Genomic DNA, 6000 nt, shown 5'->3' with positions numbered 1-6000 from the left:
AAAAAAGTTTATATTGTAATCAGCAAAATAATTCATTGTTTTAATGTTATTTGTCTTTTTAAACCTGTGATCGTGCTGAAAGCTGAATAAACATAACATAAACAGCTTTGCCTTTGTAGACAGTGAAGTAGCTTTACTATTAATTATGCTCTAGTTTGCGTTAAAAATGCATAGTTTATTCTGTCAATTGCAATGCAGAGAGAGAGCAAACAAAAAGTGGTTCTCAACCTTTTTAGGCATGCGACCCACCAAAAATAATCACGTTTGAACAGGGGACCTCGCAAAATAATCATATTTGAAATGGGGACCCCCCAATAATCATATTTGAACTGGGCACCCCCCAAAATAATCATATTTGAACTGCGGACCCCCCAAAAATAATCATGTTTGAACTGCGGACCCCCCCAAAAATCATATTTGAACTTGGGACCCCCCCAAAATAATCATATTTCAACTGAGGACCCCCAAAAATAATCATAATTGAACTTGGGACCCCCCAAAATAATCATATTTAAACTGGGGACCCCCCACCCTGACACGCACTTGGAATGTTAGGAGTTGAGGCGTTACGTTTAGTTTGACTCGGTTCCACAGATACATATTGTGAAAATAGCAGATCTACAAGCTCACAGCGCCTCACAACGAGGCCTCATCTGGGGTCTGGGGTCTGGGGACCCCCCCCCAAAAAAAATGTTTTGGGGAACCACTGCTGTAGCATATAGCCTACGTTGTGTTTCTAAAAAGTGGGACAAAAAGAGAAGAGGAAAATAATATTCGTAATGTTTACCTTTGGTCTTCTTCAGGCAGAGGATGGAGGTTCTTGGGAGCTGTCAGCTGGGTAAAGGATGGACCTCAGCTCCAGAGAAGACCTTCTACAGATCTGTTGTGATGTTGTGACTGCTGCTGAAAGAGAGACAGACTTCCCCACTTTAAGGGGGTCTCTCCTGCTCTTATATTAGTGCACACTACCTCCCTCTAGTGACCACCGTGAGAAAATGCAACACGTTACACAAGACAGTTATGTCAGTGGTTCTCAAAGTGGGGTCCGGGGACCCCTTTGGAGTCCTTGAGGGGGTTCCAGGGGGGTCCCCTAAGCTAAACGATTGATCGTTAGGTTAGGAACCACATGGACCCCCCCCAGGTCTGGAACTCAACTCAGAGTGTACAAAATGTAACTAAATGGACCCTTGATGGGTCTGTTAGAGTTATGGGGTTCTGGCTTCCAAACTGGTGGTCATTTGAATTAACCCATTAAGACCAGGAAAGCATCATCTGTGTCATTTTTTGATTTCTTTGGCTATTCAAAAACAGCAGATCTACAAGCTCATAGCGCGGCACAGAGTGCCGCGCTATGAGCTTGTAGATCTGCTGTTTTTGAAAAATCGTAAAAATGTGTGGAAAACCTTTGAATATATATATACATTTTTATCTGAAATCTTTGCTTCCGGGGGTCCCTGGAACAACATATTTTGAGATGGGGGTCCTCGGCCAAATACATATAATTTTAGGCGTCCTTGACATGATAAAACTTTGAGAACCACTGATATTATAGCAACATCAGTTTTTTTAGGATTTAGAAGACATTTGTAGAATCCCCCAGAAGCAAAGATTTGAGTTACAAATGTTGACTTTACAAATATATGTATTCAAAGATTTGCACAAATTTTCACGATTTAAAAAAAAGATATCCAAAGAAATCTAAAAATGACACAGATGCGTCCCTGGTCTTAATGAATGAAGAGAACCAGTTGAGAACCACTGCACTACACCCTTTCTAATCATAGTTTCTAATAGAGAGAGTCACACAGAGAGAAAGAGAGAGAGAGAGAGAGAGAGAGAGAGAGAGACAGAGAGAGAGTTTAGTTTCAGTGAATGAAATCTTAATGCTATACAGCTACAGTGACATGCAATGTTGTTCCTGGTTTTCATTTAATTAACATGTTTTATTTTGTTTACAATTGAGGAAGATCTAGCACAGAGCCCTGACCGTAAACCCTGTCCAACAACACATTTTGGGATGAATTGTAAACGCTAAATAAATGCCAGCCAGGCCTTATTATCCAACATAAAGTGTGTGACCTCATTGGAGCTGCTCTCCATTCTCTCCACTATTCTTTCTGCGATGGCTTTTTTTCACACTAGATTCACTAAAGCAGGAACACTGCTGCTGCTGCAACCTGCTACCATTCAGCCACCAGAGCATTAAAGGGATAGTTCACCCCCAAAATGACTTTTATTCTATCGATTACACACATGGAGATTTAAATTCATGGAGATTTATTTTTGTTGCATTCCTAAGACAATAATTTGATGACCGCGGTGGCTCCGGTAGAAGACTCAAAGTGTCAACTTTGAGTCTTCTACCGGAGACATTAACATCTTTCCGCCGGTCATCAAATTATTGTCTTAGGAATACGACAAAAACAAAAAAAATCTCCATGAATTTAAATCTCCATGGGGTGTGTTATTGATAGAAAATAAGTATTTGTTGGGTGAACTATCCCTTTAATGAGGTCAATGTGTCCGGGTAGCTCAGTCGGTAGAACGCCACAAGGTCATGCATGGGTTCGATCCCCGGGCACCAACTCAGCGTATAAGCGCGGCTTGGGTGCGGATAAGCAGGGGCGTCACAGGGGGGGTGTAAGTAGGACTGAGTTACTAGGCCCCCCCCCCCAAAAAAAAAAAAAATAAAAATAAAAAAGTATATTTTTTGTCTTTTTTAAAGAAAAAATATCTTAGGGGGGCCCACAGTGAATCTTTGTCCCCAGGGCCCAGAATTTGGTGCTACGCCCCTGCGGATAAGCTCAACACGCGTCGCAGTGCGACGCGTTTTGAGCTTGTAGATCGGCTACTTTTGCCGTTTTTGAATAGGAATCCTGATTTTCTTTTTGCTATTTTTTTATTGGAATCCTGAAAAGTTTAACCTAACCATATTTTGATTTAATTTCAAATGCCTTTAGTTATACTTATATTCTAAGTGTATCTTTATGAACTTAAATACAAATACATTGGACATAAAAAAGACAATAGAATTGTCTCCATTCATTAAGACCAGGGTCTGTTAATACTAGTCATTAAGCTAATAATACAGACTGAAGTAATTAAAGCGGGTCATGTCTGGAATCATAACAGCAGAAATCAATAATATATCACTATTCTGATATTAACCTGCGGGCCGCATTAAGTGAAGGTGGGGGCCGAATGTGGCCCCCGGGCCGCCAGTTGCCCATGTATGGCCCAGGGTCTGGTTAAGTGCACTGTAACAGGGATATGTAACAGGGAAATATTCTGCTATTCTCTGCGTTCTCGGCTGATACCGACAATAGGCGTATTCTTGCTTATACAATACTTAGTTACTTAATGAGGTCAGACACTTCAAACAGGAAAAGTCTTTCCGCAAACTGTTGCCACAACATTGAAATACACATTGTAGCGTTAAGATGGACATTCTGTGGAAACAAAAGGCCACAGATTAGAAAACAGTCATTATGAAGACTGTCTACTAACCTTTTGGACATATTATGTAACGGCCAGGATTCGAACCTGGGTCTCCCACATCATGGAAAGCCAAGATCTTATCCACCACTAGCCTAAAGGGGAACCCCCCCCCCCCCCCCCCCCCCCCCTTTGGTCAGGGAAGATATTAAGCTTTTGGTCATCAGGCTGAGGCTCTGAGCCACTACTGACACACACACACACACACACACACACACAGTCTGTGTGTTACCGTGTGTGTGTGTGTGTGTGTTAGCCTTTCTTTTCCTCTTACTTTCTTTGTACCACTTTTTCTCCCCAATGTAGTCGTTATGCCAACTGATTCCTCCCCTCACTCATCTCTGTGTTGTCACTGCTGTTCTATCCTACTGACTCACCAGCCAGTGAGGAGCCCCCAACGAGAGGACGTAGAACCTTCGTCGTCGTCCTACTACTCCTCCTCCCGCCCAACACTCCCCACTGACAGGCTCCGCCCTCCCAGCCCGTAGGATTACATGCAGTGACAAATATCGCCCTCGCCGCCAGTGGCGTCAGTTCAGTAAAAGCTAGGGTATGGCAGGGTTAACTATCTGGGGCGCGCGGCGAAGATTTTTTTTTTTGGGGGGCCCTTTTTGGGGGGGCCCTTTTTCGGCCGCACGACTTGTCTGCTGCGGGGGTTGCTGTGTCAGTCTTTTTACAAAAAAAATGCATGCAGAGAGGTCTGCTTCCTTTTCATTTTTAACTCACTGCGGGGGCATTCTGTCCGGTGGCTAAATATGTCTTTTTTTACACAATAACCCGGCGTTTTCTTTATTATTATTTTCAGTAGCTCTTCTAGCCCCCAATAACTCACATCTGGCCATCAAAGACCACTCTACCTTTTTTATTGTGTAAAAAATACATATTTAGCCACCGGACAGAATGCCCCCGCCCACTGTAGAAAATATCGCGAAAATTGCTAAAACTACAAAAGCAGTAAATTAAAAAAAAATGACACTCATCTTTTATTTACTTTAATTGCAAGCTAAAATATAAACCTTGGTTGTAAAAAAACTAAGTTGTCCTTTAAGCTACTAATATAGACTGAAGTAATTAAAGCGGGTCATGTTTGGAATTGTAATATATATCAGTATTCGAATATTAACCTGCGGGCCGCATTAAGTGAAGGTGGGGGCTGCATGTGGCCCCAGGGCTGCCTGTTCCTCATGTATGGTATAGACAAAGCCGGATGCACCGCAGTGGATTCGAACCCTTAGATTCCATTGGGGTGGGCAGGCACTTTACCACTGCACACCCGAGCGTTTGTCTTTCTGCTATTAAAAAAATACAAAACAACATGTAGAGTACATATGTGATAATGTATCATTTTTGTTTTATTAAAAAATATGACACATCAACACCTTTTTTTGTTAGTGCACTGATCATATTGTTTCCAATCCATAATCCATATAGCCCTTTATGGTGTTTAGAATTATCAAACATCTGGAAAAATAAATCTATACTGTACCAGTGATAACCTTCGCAATCACCTTCGATGCATTAAATTAAACACTGCGTCATAATTTAAGAAATGTATAAACAAAGCGGTTTAATAATTATTCAAATCCTCATTTGTCGTTTCCATAACAATAGTCCTGCATTTCCTCAATTTTTTTAATTCACAGCTTAAATCAATAAATAGTGTTGTAAGGTGCACACATTCATTAACCACTTCAAACCCGGCAGCAAAAGAAAACATGCTAAAAAATAGCTTTTAAAAAAAACAATCTACAAGCTCACAACACATTACAAAGCGACGTGTTATGAGCTTATAGATTGCCTGTTTTTTTTTTGGCCAATGAAATAGGGCTCAGGTGCCAGGTGGTAAAATTATTTGGTAAATCTAAAATAATAATAATAATAGTAATAATGTCAGTCCCTCTAAGATGTAGCTCCAACCAGAAAACAAAGTCAAAAAAACATTCACACATTTGTACCATGCTCGCATGGTAAAAGAAATAATCCAATATTATGGGATATGCCGATCCAAATACACACTCACAAAAATGTCCCAATCTAATATCTGCTTAACCCTTTAAGACCAGGAATGCATCTGTGTCATTTTAGAATTATTTGGCAATTCAAAAATAGCAGATCTACAAGCTCATAGCTATGAGCTTGCGAACCTTTTTAACTCCGATCTGTGCTTCTGGAGGTCCCTGGAACAACATATTTTGAGGTGGGGGTCCGCGGCCAAATACATATCATTTCGGGGGTCTTTGACATGGAAAAGTTGGAGCACCACTGATATAAAATACTTTTTTTTCAAAAAAAAATGTGCTAGGATTTAGAAGACATTTGTACAATATATATTCAAAGATTTGCACAAATGTTCACGTTTTTTTGTTTGTTGCAGATCTACAAGCTCATAGCGCGGCTCGGTGCCGCGCTATGAGCTTGTAGATCTGCTATTTTTGAATAGCCAAAGAAATCTAAAATGACACAGATGCGTTCCCGGATTGAATGGGATAATAATAGTAAAATATT

At 40.8% G+C, this 6000-nt stretch overlaps 1 protein-coding gene across 1 annotated transcript in view; it reads left to right on the top strand.

The window, feature by feature from the left end:
• Window positions 1-6000, top strand: part of LOC308097978 (stonustoxin subunit beta-like) — a gene marked incomplete at both ends in the record, with an annotated part of 149034 nt that overhangs the window by 128773 nt on the left and 14261 nt on the right. The gene's annotated exons all lie outside the window — the stretch shown is intronic.

This window comes from Gymnoscopelus braueri, assembly GCF_963280865.1.
Source record: "Gymnoscopelus braueri genome assembly, chromosome: 13".
NCBI classification, from domain to species: Eukaryota; Metazoa; Chordata; class Actinopteri; order Myctophiformes; family Myctophidae; genus Gymnoscopelus; species Gymnoscopelus braueri.
The sequence above is the reverse complement of the archived record's forward strand: the minus strand, read 5'-3'. Positions and strand labels throughout refer to the sequence as shown.